The sequence below is a fragment of the Aquarana catesbeiana genome, linkage group LG02 (assembly GCF_042186555.1).
Source record: "Aquarana catesbeiana isolate 2022-GZ linkage group LG02, ASM4218655v1, whole genome shotgun sequence".
In the NCBI taxonomy this organism is placed as follows: domain Eukaryota; kingdom Metazoa; phylum Chordata; class Amphibia; order Anura; family Ranidae; genus Aquarana; species Aquarana catesbeiana.
Window position 1 is genome coordinate 112,712,978 of NC_133325.1, and position 14,657 is coordinate 112,727,634.

Genomic DNA, 14,657 nt, shown 5'->3' on the forward strand with positions numbered 1-14,657 from the left:
CCGAGTAGATCTTCTGATTTCAAGCAGTTCAGCAGGATCTGGTGGGGAACTTGATTTAGGCATTGTGAGTTCCACCTCTTGTTTTGACTCTTGCACAGGTTTGCTTTGGTTGACCTTTTCTTCTGGTTTGCTTGGCATTTTCACTTCACAGCTTTCAGGGATTGGTGTTTCTGATGATGGGCTCTCATTAAAAAACACTATGGGTTATTGTCACTTTGTCAGTCTTTGGGTGAAGGATTCTGTAACCCTTAGTTTGCTCGTTGTAGCTACTAGAATGCCCTCTATGGTGCTATTCTCCAGCTTCGATCGCTTTTCACTTGGAATATAGGCATATGCTTTACATCCAAACACTCTGATGTTATGCTAGGCTTTGATCCATGCCACATTTCGAATGGAGTACTTTTAATGGCTTTTGAGGGTAGTCTGTTCTTTAGGTAGGTTGCAGTCATGACTGCTTCTCCTCAGTACTTGTGAGGAAGGTTGGCATCCAAAAACATGCACCCGACTATTTCTATAATGCCCCGTACACACGATCGGACATTGATCGGACATTTCGACAACAAAATCCTAGGATTTTTTCCAACGGATGTTGGCTCAAACTTGTTTTGCGTACACACGGTCGCACAAAGTTGTCAGAATTTCCAATCGCCAACCACGCGGTCATGTACACCACGTACGACGAAACTAGACTAGACCTTTGGGCTCCTTTTGCTAATCTCATGTTAGTAAAAGTTTGGTGAGAGACGATTCGCGCTTTTTCAGACTCGTGGCTTTCAGATCGTTTTCTGCGGTTCAGTTTGTGCTTGTGGGTTTGTATCTGCTCTTCAGTGCGTGCAAGCAAGCTACGTGTGACTTTAATTAGTCATTGTGTTCTTTTTCGTTGTTACTGTTTTTCAGGTCGCTCTTCACAGGCCTTGCTGTTCTTCAGTGCGTTCTGTTACTTCGTTCTGAGCAACCGACCGTTTTCTAGCCATGTTGCGTATACGTACTCCTCGTAGAGTTCGTGCTGTGCGGGGGCTTGGTGTTGGGGTCCTGACCTTGACACAAGTCCAGTCCATGAACAGGGTGGGGAGGAGTTCATGGACCAAGAATTGGTTGTTTCAGCGTGACCAGTTCTCTCATATGCCTTTGCTCCGTGAGATCCGTGAGAATAATCCTGATGATTTCAGGAACTTTCTCAGGATGACGGACCCCGTATTTCACCATTTGTTGGCTTCGCTGACCCCCTATATCAGCAGGCAGGATACCTGCATGAGGCAAGCCATCACTCCGGAGCAGAGGCTCATTGCTACCCTGCGGTACTTGGCAACAGGGAGAAGCCTGCAGGACTTGAAGTTCTCGACAGGCATCTCCCCCCAGGCTCTGGGGATCATTATCCCGGAGACCTGTTCTGCCATCATACAGGTCCTGCAGAAGGAGTATACGAAGGTAAGATTTATCCTTTAATATCACATTTTATTGTATTGAATGTTTGCTAATATATTGTATTTCTTTCCTCATTCCCTAATTACCATGATTGTAATATGCTGTGAATGTCCCCTTTGTCCTCATGCATGCTTTATTTTTATGTTATTTTTTTTTGTCCTTCATACATATTTGCCTTCACTTACCTCCCCAGCATGTTCTCCTGGCCTATATTCACCTCATGTAGTCACTTAATGTATTTTATCAGCTCCATAGTAGTGCTTTACCCCAAACACTCCCTAAAATGTTTAGAAATGTGATTTGTGCTTTAAATTCAGGCAGAGTGCCAGAGGCTTTTTTTGGGGGGTTCCCAAATCATTTGGAACCCTCCCTCCCCCCAACTGCTAAGTCAGCTGATACCAATTCTCTATCTATCCTCAATCATCTATCTGCTGACTTTGCCAAACCCATACACACTATACCCATCTCTTTTGTGGTCAGATTTATGGATGAATTCCCCAAAGCATGTAGTGCAAGGGCCTGCCTGTATACTTTAGAATGGTACTGTTTAAAGTTTTTGTATCCTATTATTATCTTGATAGGTAATAGCAGAATGTCCAAATGTGCTCAAATGTGTACAGTGTGTATTTATATCTTTGTATTATGACACTTCTTACCTGTCCAGTGGGCTGCCAATAGTGTAACTAAGGAGGGGCTGTTCCAAGTAATACCCATTATTTAGGCACTCATCTCTCAATGAAGTGGAGAGGGTTACCTGTCCAAGATTCCCCCCCCCCTATAATGTTAGAATTGGCCCATGAGAGGGGGGGAGGGGGAATATGATAGGTGTACCTTATACTTCGGTGTTGTAAAATTCCCCTTAATAAATGTTATCTGGATGTTGGCCAAGAAGGTTTGTGTCTAATCTGCTTTCCATGTTTATGTGCAAAAATACTCATTTTTGTTTTTTTTCCTCAACAGTTTCCTTCCACGCCACAGGAATGGCAGACTGTGGCCTCCCACTTTGCCCAGCGGTGGGACTTTCCTAACTGCGGAGGGGCAATTGATGGGAAACACGTCCACATTGTCCCACCACCCAACTCGTTGTCATACTATTATAATTACAAGGGGTTCAATAGTATTGTGATGTTGGCGGTGGTGTCGGCTAATTAAGACTTCCTGTATGTGGACATGGGGAAGAATGGCCGGATGTCCGATGGAGTCATCGCCCAGACGGAGTTTTACAGGCGTCTCCAGAATGGCAGCTTGGACTTGCCACCTCCAGAAGAGAATGTGGAAGGACTCCCATTCGTCTTCGTTGCGGATGAAGCATTTGCGCTGGGGGGACCATCTTATGCAGCCATTCCCGATGAGGACCCCCACCCCGGAACAGAGGGTTTTTAATTACCGGCTGGCCAGAGCCAGAAGAGTGGTGGAGAACACATTTGGAATCATGGCCAGCTGGTTCCGCCTATTTCTGACACCCATCCATATGGCGGAGTATAAACTTAATCATATAATCCTGGCGTGCTGTGTTCTACATAACTTTTTACGCCAACATTCTGCCAACTATGCTGGCTCAGTTGGGCCTGAAGCCGGAATTCTACATGAAACAACCCTGACAGCGCTTGAAAGTGGCCGTCCTGGCTTGCCCTCCCTGAGTGCCGTGATGTCCGGTTAAGATACCTTGAGTTCTTTGCGGGTAGGGGGGCCATCAATATGCCAGCAAATTTGTGAAGCCTTTTAGCAAATAAAACAAAAAAAAAAGCAAATCTTTGTTGACATATACTGCTTGTGTTTGTTTTAGCTGACCCTGACAGAAATGTGGGGAGTCCTGAAAATGGCGTGATTGTGTAACCTTATACAAAGCACTGTTGGGTGTTATTTACTAAAGGCAAAGACACTTTGCACTACAAGTGCACTTGTAGTGCAAAGAGGATTTGCCCTTAGGAACTAACCCCCATTGTCACAGAAAACAGCAATTACATCACCACAAAAGTGTTGTAGCGTTGAGACAATAATCCACACATTCTTGATTAACAATCTTTTTAATCCCTGCACAATCACATGTGCATTTAGAAAAGGTTTTTAAAACAAACCAACATGTTTGTTGTATAACAATTTTTGGGGGGGCATTATAAAAAATATAAATGTCCATTTAAGATAAAACAGGCATGTGTAAAACCAACAAGCAAGACACAAATCTTGAACTTACAAAGTTCACATTTGGTAGAACTTGAAGGCAATATCAGACATGATTTGGCAGAGTTCCAAAATGTAGCATTTTCAGTGTCCTTTGTCAAGCTGCAATACTTTACCTGTTTGGTACAAGCTTCACAGATGGAGACCCCCCTATAGTATACACTGGAGCACCTGTGTGCCCCCCCCTAATAAAAATGGTGTTCAGGGGTCCCACACTAGTGCTCCAGCGTCCAGATGTGAAAACCACTGCTCAGTGTCCTCTCCTTACACAGAATCTAGTTTGCATTTCATTCTAGTAACAAAGCCATCTACACAACCAAATTAGTTTCATACAAGTAGGGCGTAAAAAATGTGCCCAAATGCATATGGCCTAAACAATGGTGTTTTATAGGCCGAAAGAAAAATGTTTGATACGAACGAATAATGTGCCCATGAACCATGTACACTTGTAAGAAAAGCACATGGAGCAGCACGAACGTAATAAACACAAAAAGAATAGGAACACAGCACAACTACTTACTTTTTTGCAGCACTCTCCAGATCCTTCTGTACTGCTCGTGTTCTCTTAATTTGAGGTCCGACCACCGTTTCCTGAGCTGATCTTTCGATCGTCGTACCCCGAAATGCCGGTGCAGACTTTTGACCACTTTCGCCATGATCTTGGCCTTTCGGACATTGGGGTTGGGGTAAGGCCCATACTTCCCATCATAGTCGGCCTTCTTCAAGATGTCGACCATCTCCAACATCTCCCCAAAGGACATATTTGAGGCCTTAAAACTCCTTCTGGATCGGGACGTTTCTGGCTCCGGGCTTTCCTCCTCCTCCTCCTCGTTCCTGTAATTAGCACGCACCTGCTTTGTATCCACCATGTGCTCTTCCCCCACTGCGCAGAACGAAAAGGGGCAGGGAATAGACTAGAAAGAATGTCAGGGGCGGGCGGAGTTACACGCATGCGCAGTGTGTATAAAGCGTAACACGCGTGCGTATTACATACGATCTGTGAGCGGAGGAAGGAGCATCGGAGGCGCCGATCGTGATAACGAAGGTAAGATCTAAACTTGGGCCTATACAGCTTGGAAACTGAAGCCTATATTGTAACAAGATTAGGAGAGTTTGGCCTGACCTTAGGGTTTGTCTTGTGTTGTGTCTTGCAGAGAAAATGGATGGCTTCAATGACCACAACTTCCTCCCCCTGTTCATAGACAAATACAGGGAGCTGCCCTGTCTGTGGCAAGTGAGACATCCCCATTATAATAATAAACAAAAAAGGGAAGGCAGCGCTGGAGAAACTGCTGGAGTTGGTGAAGCCGGTGGTCCCCACAGCAACCATCCCCTATTTAAAAGCCAAAATTGGTGGCCTGAGGAGCACTTATCTTAGGGAGCGCAAGGAGGTCACAGATTCCCAGAGATCCGGAGCTGCAGCAGATGACGTTTATGTCCCCAGGCTGTGGTACTATGAGAGACTGCGATTTCTGTCAGACCACACTGAAGTCAGGGAATCCCTCTCTACTCTTCCTTCCACTCTTCCTTCCACCCCAGATGAGACTTCCGATGTCCAACCTGGGACTTCCAGCCAGGAAGAAGTGGAGGAGCCCAGCTGGAGTCAGGTATAGCATTCTTCAACAGATTTCTGGTCAATAAAGAAATGATCTTTACTAGATGTTATTAATGATCACTAATTGCTGATTGAAAAAAGTGTTTTACATATCAATAGACAGTAGTGGGCAAAAATAATTGGGACAAGAATGAAAAATGCTGGGCTCAGAAGGATAGTCTGTTATATTTGTTAACATTCAATTTGCAACAGTCAGGAGGTGACAATTGTGTGTGATTGATGAATAAAAAACTAAAACTATGTCCCTTTTTCATACACAGGAAGACCTCAGCCAGAAGGAGGCTGTGGAATGTGGTACACAGGAGGAGGCTGTGGAATGTGGCAGTCAGGAGGAGGCGGGGGTTAGTGTCAGCCAGGAGAAGCCTGGGACAAGTCGCAGCCTGACCGAATCGCAGGTTCCTCCCCTCCGCCTTCCATACAAAAGAGCGAGGAAGGCGACTCACATGCAGGATTCTGTGCTTCTGTGTCCCTCCGAGCCTTACCCACTCCTGAAGAGGCCTTTGCCTGCATGGCTGCCACCAAGCTGCAGGCCATGTAGGAGGGTCAACGCCTCATGTGTGAGCAACTTATTTATAAAGTCCTAACTAAGGGGGTGAGTGGCGAAATCACACCCAAGACCGACGTGATTGAGTTGGACCATCCTCCTCCTCCTCCTGCTGCCACAACTCCACCACCACAGCCACAGCGTGGAAGGAAGTGTGGAAAGAAGACAAGAGAGTGATGACCCTGGGTTCAGTCTGGTATGACAAAAGCTGCAGTCTCTTGTATGACCACAGCCTGGGGACACAGATGTCATCTGCTGCTTTCCGGATCTCTGGGACTTCTGGACCAGACTGCACTCCCTTAGATAAGGACTCCTCAGGCCACCAATTTTGCTTGAAAATAGTTGATGTGTGCCCTGGGGTTCCAAGGCTTCACCCATTTCTGCTGTTTCTCCAGTGCTGCCTCCCTCTTTGTTTAGTTGTGAGCCCTTAATAAAAGATTTTTTTGGGAAAATTATACTCTCCTATGTGTGTTTTCATCCAAAAAGGACAGTTTGTTTGTGAGGATTCAGGTACATTTCTAAAGTACAATGTGAAATTAACAAGAGACAACAACACCAAACAATCTCCTACAGATTAAATAGAACAATATATCAATGGTGTTGTGGTAACTTGACACACAAAACACACACAAAAATATTCTGGAGTAAAACTAAAAATAAAATAAAACAAAGATCAGCCTTGGAAAAAATACAAACCTAAAATAAATAAAAAAATCTGCCTTTAAAAAAAAAAAATATATATTTTTGTCAGATGTGACAAATCAAAATATATTAAGGGAAGCCCGATAAATAATAAAGAAAGAAGTTTGTGAGAAGTCTGCGTGAATATGAGCAGCAAAACTACTTCATTCTTCTCACATTATAAAGAAGAAGAGAGTGTGCTGTATTAAACCATTTTTAACATTGCACCGTGACGAAAGTGTTGTATCCGTTCCGAACGCTAAGTTTACCAGACCGAGCTGTTCCGTCTCGGAATTTCTTCTGAGCATGCGTGGCACTTTGTGCGTCGGAACAGGCCACACACGGTCGGAATTGACGCGATCGGATTTTGTTGTCGGAAAATTTTATAGCCTGCTCTCAAACTTTGTGTGTCGGAAAATCCGATGGAAAATGTCCGATGGAGCCCACACACGGTTGGAATGTCCGACAACACGCTCCGATCGGACATTTTCCATCAGAAAATCCGACCGTGTGTACGGGGCATTAGAGTGTGATTTTTCCTTTCTGTTTCACCGTTTTGTTCAGGAGTGTATGGTATTGGTTGTCTGGTGTACTATTCCTTGTCTCTTAATATATGAGGCCACTTCTTTGCTTATGTATTCTCCTCTATTGTTGGGGTGTATTATTCCTGGTTTGTGTTGGAATTTGTTACTAGACATGGCAATGAATTCTTGAAGTTTCTCTGATGTTTCATTCTTGTGTTTCATCAGATAAGTAGTTGTGTACCTGGAATAATAATCAGTGAAAGTCAGTAGATATCTGTTCCCGTCTGACGTGGGAGTTTTCAATGGACCGCATATGTCACTGTGTATGAGCTGCAGGAGGTGGGTAGTTTTTCTTTGAGACGCCTGTGGAAGGGGAGCACGTGTGGCTTTTGCTGTAATACAGCACTTGCATTTCATGAGCACTTTGCAAGGCTCTATTGTTAAATCTTCTGGTCAACCTCTTTTTATAATGTCATGTATAGCTTCTGGACTTCTGTGCCCCTTCGCCTGTGCCATAAGTGAATACATTTGTTATGTATGTCATTAGATACTATATTGGCTTGCTGGTCTGTGGTGATGAGCTTGTATAGGTGATCATCCAGTTTTCCTTTTGCGAGGAACCGTTTGTTATTGTGAATTGTGCATTCATCGCCCTGGAACTTTACTGTGAGACCGCTGTTTGCAAGACTTTTCACTGATAGAAGGCTGCCCTCTAGTTCTGGAACATACAGCATTTTCTTTACAAGGATACTTTGCTTGCCTTGTGGTGTAATACAGTTCAGGAAGCCCTGGCCGTTACCTTCTGAAGTGATGCATTTCCCATTTTCTAGGAAAACTTTGTCTTTTGCAGTGTAATCAATGTTTGTGAAGAAGGTCTCATCGCTAGTTACATAGTTACATATACATAGTAGGTGAGGTTGAAAAAAGACACAAGTCCAACCTATGTGTGTGATTATATGTCAGTATTAAATTGTATATCCCTGTATGTTGTGGTCGACTAGGTGCTTATCTAATAGTTTTTTGAAACTATCGATGCTCCCTGCTAAGACCACTGCCTGTGGAAGGGAATTCCACATCCTTGCCGCTCTTACAGTAAAGAACCCTCTACGTAGTTTAATGTTAAAGCTCTTTTCTTCTAATTTTTGTTAAACTCCCTTCCACAAAAACATTTTATCCCTATTGTGGGGTGAACAGTACGGTATTTGTATAGTGAAATCATATCCCCTCTCAAGCGTCTCTTCTCTAAAGCGTTAATAAGAGCAGTATATGTCTCTGGAAGGCAGCAGAGGAGCAGGGCAACAATATGGTTATCTTTGATGTCCTCTCCGATGGCACGTAGCTGTTCTATGATTTCTAGCATCGCATTCACATGGTTACACATTTGCTTGCCTTCTTCTAGTCTCATCTTATATAGCTTTCGTATCAAAAACAGTTTGCTGTTTAGATTTGAACACTCATACAGCTTTTGTAATGAAGTCTACATACCTTTGGCCGTTTTCTCTGTTCTTATGTGGACCTATGTGTGTGATTATATGTCAGTATTAAATTGTATATCCCTGTATGTTGTGGTCGACTAGGTGCTTATCTAATAGTTTTTTGAAACTATCGATGCTCCCTGCTAAGACCACTGCCTGTGGAAGGGAATTCCACATCCTTGCCGCTCTTACAGTAAAGAACCCTCTACGTAGTTTAATGTTAAAGCTCTTTTCTTCTAATTTTTGTTAAACTCCCTTCCACAAAAACATTTTATCCCTATTGTGGGGTGAACAGTACGGTATTTGTATAGTGAAATCATATCCCCTCTCAAGCGTCTCTTCTCTAAAGCGTTAATAAGAGCAGTATATGTCTCTGGAAGGCTGCAGAGGAGCAGGGCAACAATATGGTTATCTTTGATGTCCTCTCCGATGGCACGTAGCTGTTCTATGATTTCTAGCATCGCATTCACATGGTTACACATTTGCTTGCCTTCTTCTAGTCTCATCTTATATAGCTTTCGTAGCAAAAACAGTTTGCTGTTTAGATTTGAACACTCATACAGCTTTTGTAATGAAGTCTACATACCTTTGGCCGTTTTCTCTGTTCTTATGTGGATAAGCTGGTCATCTTCCACTAGTAAGCTTAATATCGCTTTTGCTTGTTTACCTTCCTATCCCATTCCTTTGTCTCTCCGTCTGTGGGTCTGTCTGTATTTAGCAATTGCCACAAGTCATCCATGCTAAAAAGCATTTCCAGTTTAAACTTCCATAGCTGGTAATTGGCATTGTTCAGCTTTGCAATTGCAAACTTCACATCTGCCATCTTTCAGCCGCTTGTATACAGTTCTCACTGATTTACTGTAGAATTCTTTCCAGTGCCTCTGGGTGCCTGATATCCTCTCCAATGCCTGGTTGCCTGGGACCCATAACCCATTAGAAGGTTATTGAATCATGTGCTTGGAAGCTTGTTGTATGCAGAGAATACTTTATTTTCATGGAGGATTAGCAATGCATGTCTTACAGCATTAGGAAACATGACACAGGAGCTTCCAAGTACATAGAGAGAGGATAGACAAACATCCTGTCATATCATAGAAAACATGCACTATAATACCACAGAGCCACCTGCTGCATAGATAGGTATAATGCATATAGTGTATATTGTTCAGTTTATATAAGCAACTTTACACTACATGTTGTTGTTCTTTCAACGGGGGGGGGCGTGTAGTGTAAAGATGGTTTGGGTGGTTAATTCCAGAGTTCAGCTTTAAAGTGGATGTAAACCCAATGTCATCCTTTCTAAACTACTGCCATAGGGGTTATCTATAAGGATATACATGCCTCCTGCATGTATCTTTACCTGTCAAATGTCTCCCCTCTGTCTGTTATGAGGCCCGAAAAACTGCAGATTCTGTGGGTGAGTCTGTTGTCTGGAGCTCGGTGGGTGGAGTCGTGATGTCAGTAGACTCCCCGCCCACCTCTACACTCCCCTTGTCAATATGCATATTCTCCTGTGTATTTCTTACACTGAACTTCTGCTATAATCTCTAACATCCAGTGAAAAGACAGGAAAGTAACCACATGACTTCAGCATGCCAAATCATGCTGAGGTGTGGAACAGCCAATCCCTGCAGTGCTGCTGAAGAAAGGAGTGGGGGTGGGAATTAAAAAATAATGCATGTCTTAGGCTAGTGCACGAGATATGTAAATCACCTGTCACTCACAGCAAGGGGGAGGATTTGACAAAGTTTTTCTTTGTCAAATTTAGGCGCCCCCCATCTAAATTTGTCCCACCCCTTCCTTTCACGTTATCAGTTCAATTGGATCCGCCTGTTGATTTTTCAGGCAGACTCAATTGGCCCCTTCTTTCTCCTCTATGGAGCAGTGGGTGTAATCTCCAATCCGGTCCTCTAAAAACAAATGTAAGGGGATCTGTTCCCCTCTGTCTGGGCAGATCGGATCAGACTGCAGTCAGATCACCTATAGGTCAGATACCCCCAGGGATAGATCACAAGTGATCACTCCCTTATCGGTTCCCCCCAGTAAAATTTGACCCCCCCCCCCACAAGTCAGATCTCAAAGGATTCCAATTTCCATCCCAGAAGTGCCAGACTGGATCTCTCCCAGGTCCCCGATCCCAGTATATGATCTGGTCAAGCTCCCCTTCCTGATTTCAGCATAATCCTCATAGATCTCTCAGTTTCAGCCCTGGATGCGACCAGTCTAGGACTGGTGCCGCCCCCCTGAAAAATACTGCCCAAGGCAAACGCCTTGTTTGCCTTATGGTAGATACACCCCTGCTTACTGTATGTAGCTAATACTACTACAGCAGCCTTTTTCAACCAGGGTGCCTTGGCAAAATGTCTAAAATTGCCCAAAATAAACCAAAAATTGTCAAAAATAGACATGGATCAAGACATGGATCAAGGCTGCCTTTTTTGTTTGATAAGAATGACATCGGGTTCCTTAGGATGTCCTTGCTTGATGTTCCTGACCCTCTCCATTACCACTGGGGTGATGGTGATGTTAGCTAAATGATTTAGAAAACCTGAGGGAGAAGAGAAATGCTGGAATACTAGTCAGTATCAGTGTGCAAAGGTGTATTTGCTTTATAAAAATAAATCACCTCTAATGTTGGGGGTCCTACTTCTGTAGACACTGCTGTGGTTGTTTGTCAAGTCCTCCATGTTTTTCCCTAACTCGTTGGGCACCAAGTACTGGGTCACATGGAAGGCTTGCCCCCATGGGTTTTTGTTTGCTACGTTGAGCACTTTGTTACAGGGTCACTCTACTCACACACACACTTGGGGTACCTCTACTCTTAGAGATGAATGTACACCATGTACACTCCACTTCAATTGTTCTCCAGCTAACTTTCAGTTATCCTTGACAATGCACACCCTCTCAGTAACTTGCGTTTCAGGGGGACACGCTGTGTCAATGCCCACAATCACCTGTCCAGCGTTTTCCACTACTAATCTCCAGTAGCGAGGTGGGCCCTGTCTTGCACTCTGTGAGAGCTCCACACGTGCACTCAACTTAAAGGGGTTGTAAAGGTAAAAATTTTTTCACCTTAATGCATTATATGCATTAAGGTGAAAAAACTTTTGACAGTACCGCCGCCCCCAGCCCCCCTGTTTTACTTACCTGACACCTCGAATCTCCGCTGCTCGTTCCCGTCATCTCTATTGCAGCTCAGCCTGGTCGCTGATTGGCTGCAGTGGATGGATTGAAAGCAGCGCAGCCATTGGCTCGCGCTGCTGTCAATCACATCCGATGACGCGGCGCGCCGGGGGGCGGGGCCAAGTGATACAGTGAACGGCTATAGCCGCCGGCTGTATCACGGGAGCGCGCCCGCAAGAACTAACCACCATGCGAGGGAGCTCGCATTAAGGTGGATAGTTCTTGCGGGGAGGAGCTGAAACAGCCGCCGAGGGACCCCAGAAAAGCAGGTTCGGGGCCACTCTGTGCAGAACGAGCTGCACAGTGAAGGTAAGTATAACATGTTTGTTATTTTTAAACAATAAAAAAATTACCTTTACAACCCCTTTAACTCTTGGACTTCAGTACCTCTGTACAGGTTGGGGAACCTCTGAGGTGCAGCTCCTGTTGCTATTGGAGACAGACAACTGGGGGAAGGAGTGCCGACAACATCTCCCTCGCTGCTAGAGGCTGTGACACCTATAACAGGTACACGCAGGCTGCTTGTTATATTTTCATTACTCTTGGAACTACTTACAGTATATCTTAAAATAACTCCATTCCATGCCGATGTCTTCATACTCCAATGTGTTAAGACCCAGTGATTGACTGTGTGTGTAGCAGTTACTTATGATACACCTCTTTAATAACTTCAGACCAGGCAAAGACATCATTTCAATACTTTACTTGGCAAAAGTGCAAAAGTAGACATTTCACAGTCCAGCAGGAAAACATGATACTTTCCTAGTTCCCTAACTATATCTATAGGCTTGTGTGCTGCCCCGGCATATCTGCAGAAGTGTAGTCCAATAATTATAGTCCTTCAGAAGCATTTCTCCAGCACTGGTGTTTTCAGGGTGAACCCCAAGTCAAGGGTTTCTACATGCAGGCCATGACAAGCGACATTCTCCTTCTCTACTTTTCATCCGTCTCCATCCCTTACGGTCCTCACAACCCACAGCTGCACTGGTACTCTCCCTTCTCCAAGTGTCTATGGGAGAATCTCTTCTCACCGAACCGCTGCCTAAATTTATATCATACAGGGCAACTGGGCGGGACCCAGAGCAGAATCTGCCAAAAATGAAGGAGACCAAAAAAAAGTTAACCCTTGCTTTCCTGGACGGACAGCAGCTAACTAATTGGTTCAACCTGCCCACAGGCAGGAGAAGCTAGCTTTGGCTCTCCACCACATGTTAAAAGGTAGAGTCAGCTCTCAATCAGGCAGCCAGGTGGTTCCCAACAATATTATGGGAATCCCTCCCAAAGAGCCATTCTGCCTCATCAGCCGATAGTTGGCAATAGCCCGCTATCAGCTGACTCTGGGTCACAGAAGTACATTAGTAAATTTTCTCCAGTGACCCAAAAGAGTAAAACCAAAATAGGTTTGGCCATTCCTCTCTTTTAATGCTTTGTAAATGTGGGGGGCCAGCAGGACCCACAGTTCTGCAGCCAGCTCCCAGCAGGACCCACAGCTTGTGGGTCCTGCTGGGAGCTGGCTGTGGATCTGTGGGTCCTGCTGGCTCGTAGGCCATGGCCAGCAGGACCCGCAGGTCAGCAGGACCCATGGCCAGAGGCCAGCAGGACCCCCAGGTCAGTGGCCAGCAGGACCCCACAGGTCAGTGGCCAGCAGGACCCCACAGGTTCGCAGGCAGCTCCTAGCAGGATCCACAGGCCAGGGGCACTTGGGCAGCTCCCAGTGTTGAGGGCTATTTTGAGCTTACTGGATGGGCATTGGGGCAGGGTAAATGAGGTGTATAAGGGAGGGATAGATGGGATGATCATGTTGGGGTCAGTTGGGGGTGTCAGGGTCTCTCACCGTGACCTCAGCGATGGGCTGATGGCAGCTGCCAGCTCGGGCTCAGCAGGACAGGTCCCCCTCCTTGCACGCCGAGCCAGTGAGTCAGACGCAGCCACAACGGTGTCCAAGAAGATCCCACTGGGAGTTGTAGTTTGGCATTAGTCAGTGGCGTCACTAGGGTTGGTGTCACCTTGTGCGGTAAAACATGGTGTAACCCCCCCGTCTAGGCTGCACTGCACCATGCAGGCAGCGCACAGTCATGGGGCGCACCCCAAACCAGCCCCTGTAAATGATAGTATAGGGTGGTATAGTGGCAGATTAGGGTAGTATAGGGTGGTATAGTGGCAGGTTGGGGTGGTATAGGGCAGGTTGGGGGTGGCACAGGGTAGGTTGGGGACTCACAGGGCAGGTTGGGTTGGCACAGGGCAGGTTGGGGTGGTACAGGGCAGGTTGGGGTGACACGGTGTAGGTTGGAGTGGTACAGGGCAGGTTTGGGTGACACAGGGTAGGTTGGGGTGGTACAGGGCAGGTTGGGGTGGCACAGTGTAGATTGGGGTGGTACAGAGCAGGTTGGGGTGGAACAGGGTAGGTAGGGGTGGTACAGGGCAGGCTGGGGTGGCACAGGGTAGGTTGGGGTGGTACAGGGCAGGTTGGGGTGGCACAGGGCAGGCTGGGGTGGCACAGGGCAGGTTGGGGTGGTACAGGGCATCTTAGAACTCTATGTAGTGACAGTGTGCAGAGTAACTTACATAGCATGCCTCATGTCTGCAGATGAAGACTTGGGCGGGTGGGCGGGGCTGCTGTGTCTGTCCTCGCCTCTATCTGCTTCAGCTGCGGCATCATCCATAGTGAAGGAGTCTGTGGGAGGAGTGGAGAAGGCAGCCACACCCCAAGCCCCTCCCGCACCCCCATAGCAATGCCAATGGCTGTATTTAGGCTGGCTGCGCTCGCTGCTCTCCAGACTCCACCCGCCGGGTACAGGGAGCTTGAGCGCACAGCCGTGGACCACAACTCCCAGAAGCAACAGCGGGGGACATCACGTGATGTCACCGACGTCAGCTAGCCCGACTTTCTCCGAGTAAACCAGGAAGAGAAAAAAAAACATTGTAAGCAGGCGGCCGTCGCTTACCAGGAAATGTATCAATATGCATCAGTCATGCGGGCCATTTGTAACCGCTCCTGGTCCCTGGTCTATACTGGTCTATATTGTCTC

The 14,657-nt window shown here is 46.0% G+C and overlaps 1 long non-coding RNA gene across 1 annotated transcript; it reads right to left on the reverse strand.

Moving 5' to 3' along the window:
- Positions 1 to 12,316: 12,316 nt before the first annotated feature.
- On the reverse strand, positions 12,317 to 14,237 carry LOC141129796 (uncharacterized). Its single transcript, XR_012241869.1, has 2 exons — positions 14,194 to 14,237; positions 12,317 to 12,717 (listed from the first exon to the last, which is right to left on the reverse strand). It is a non-coding gene; the product is annotated as an uncharacterized lncRNA (long non-coding RNA).
- Between the last annotated feature and the right edge of the window lie 420 nt (positions 14,238 to 14,657).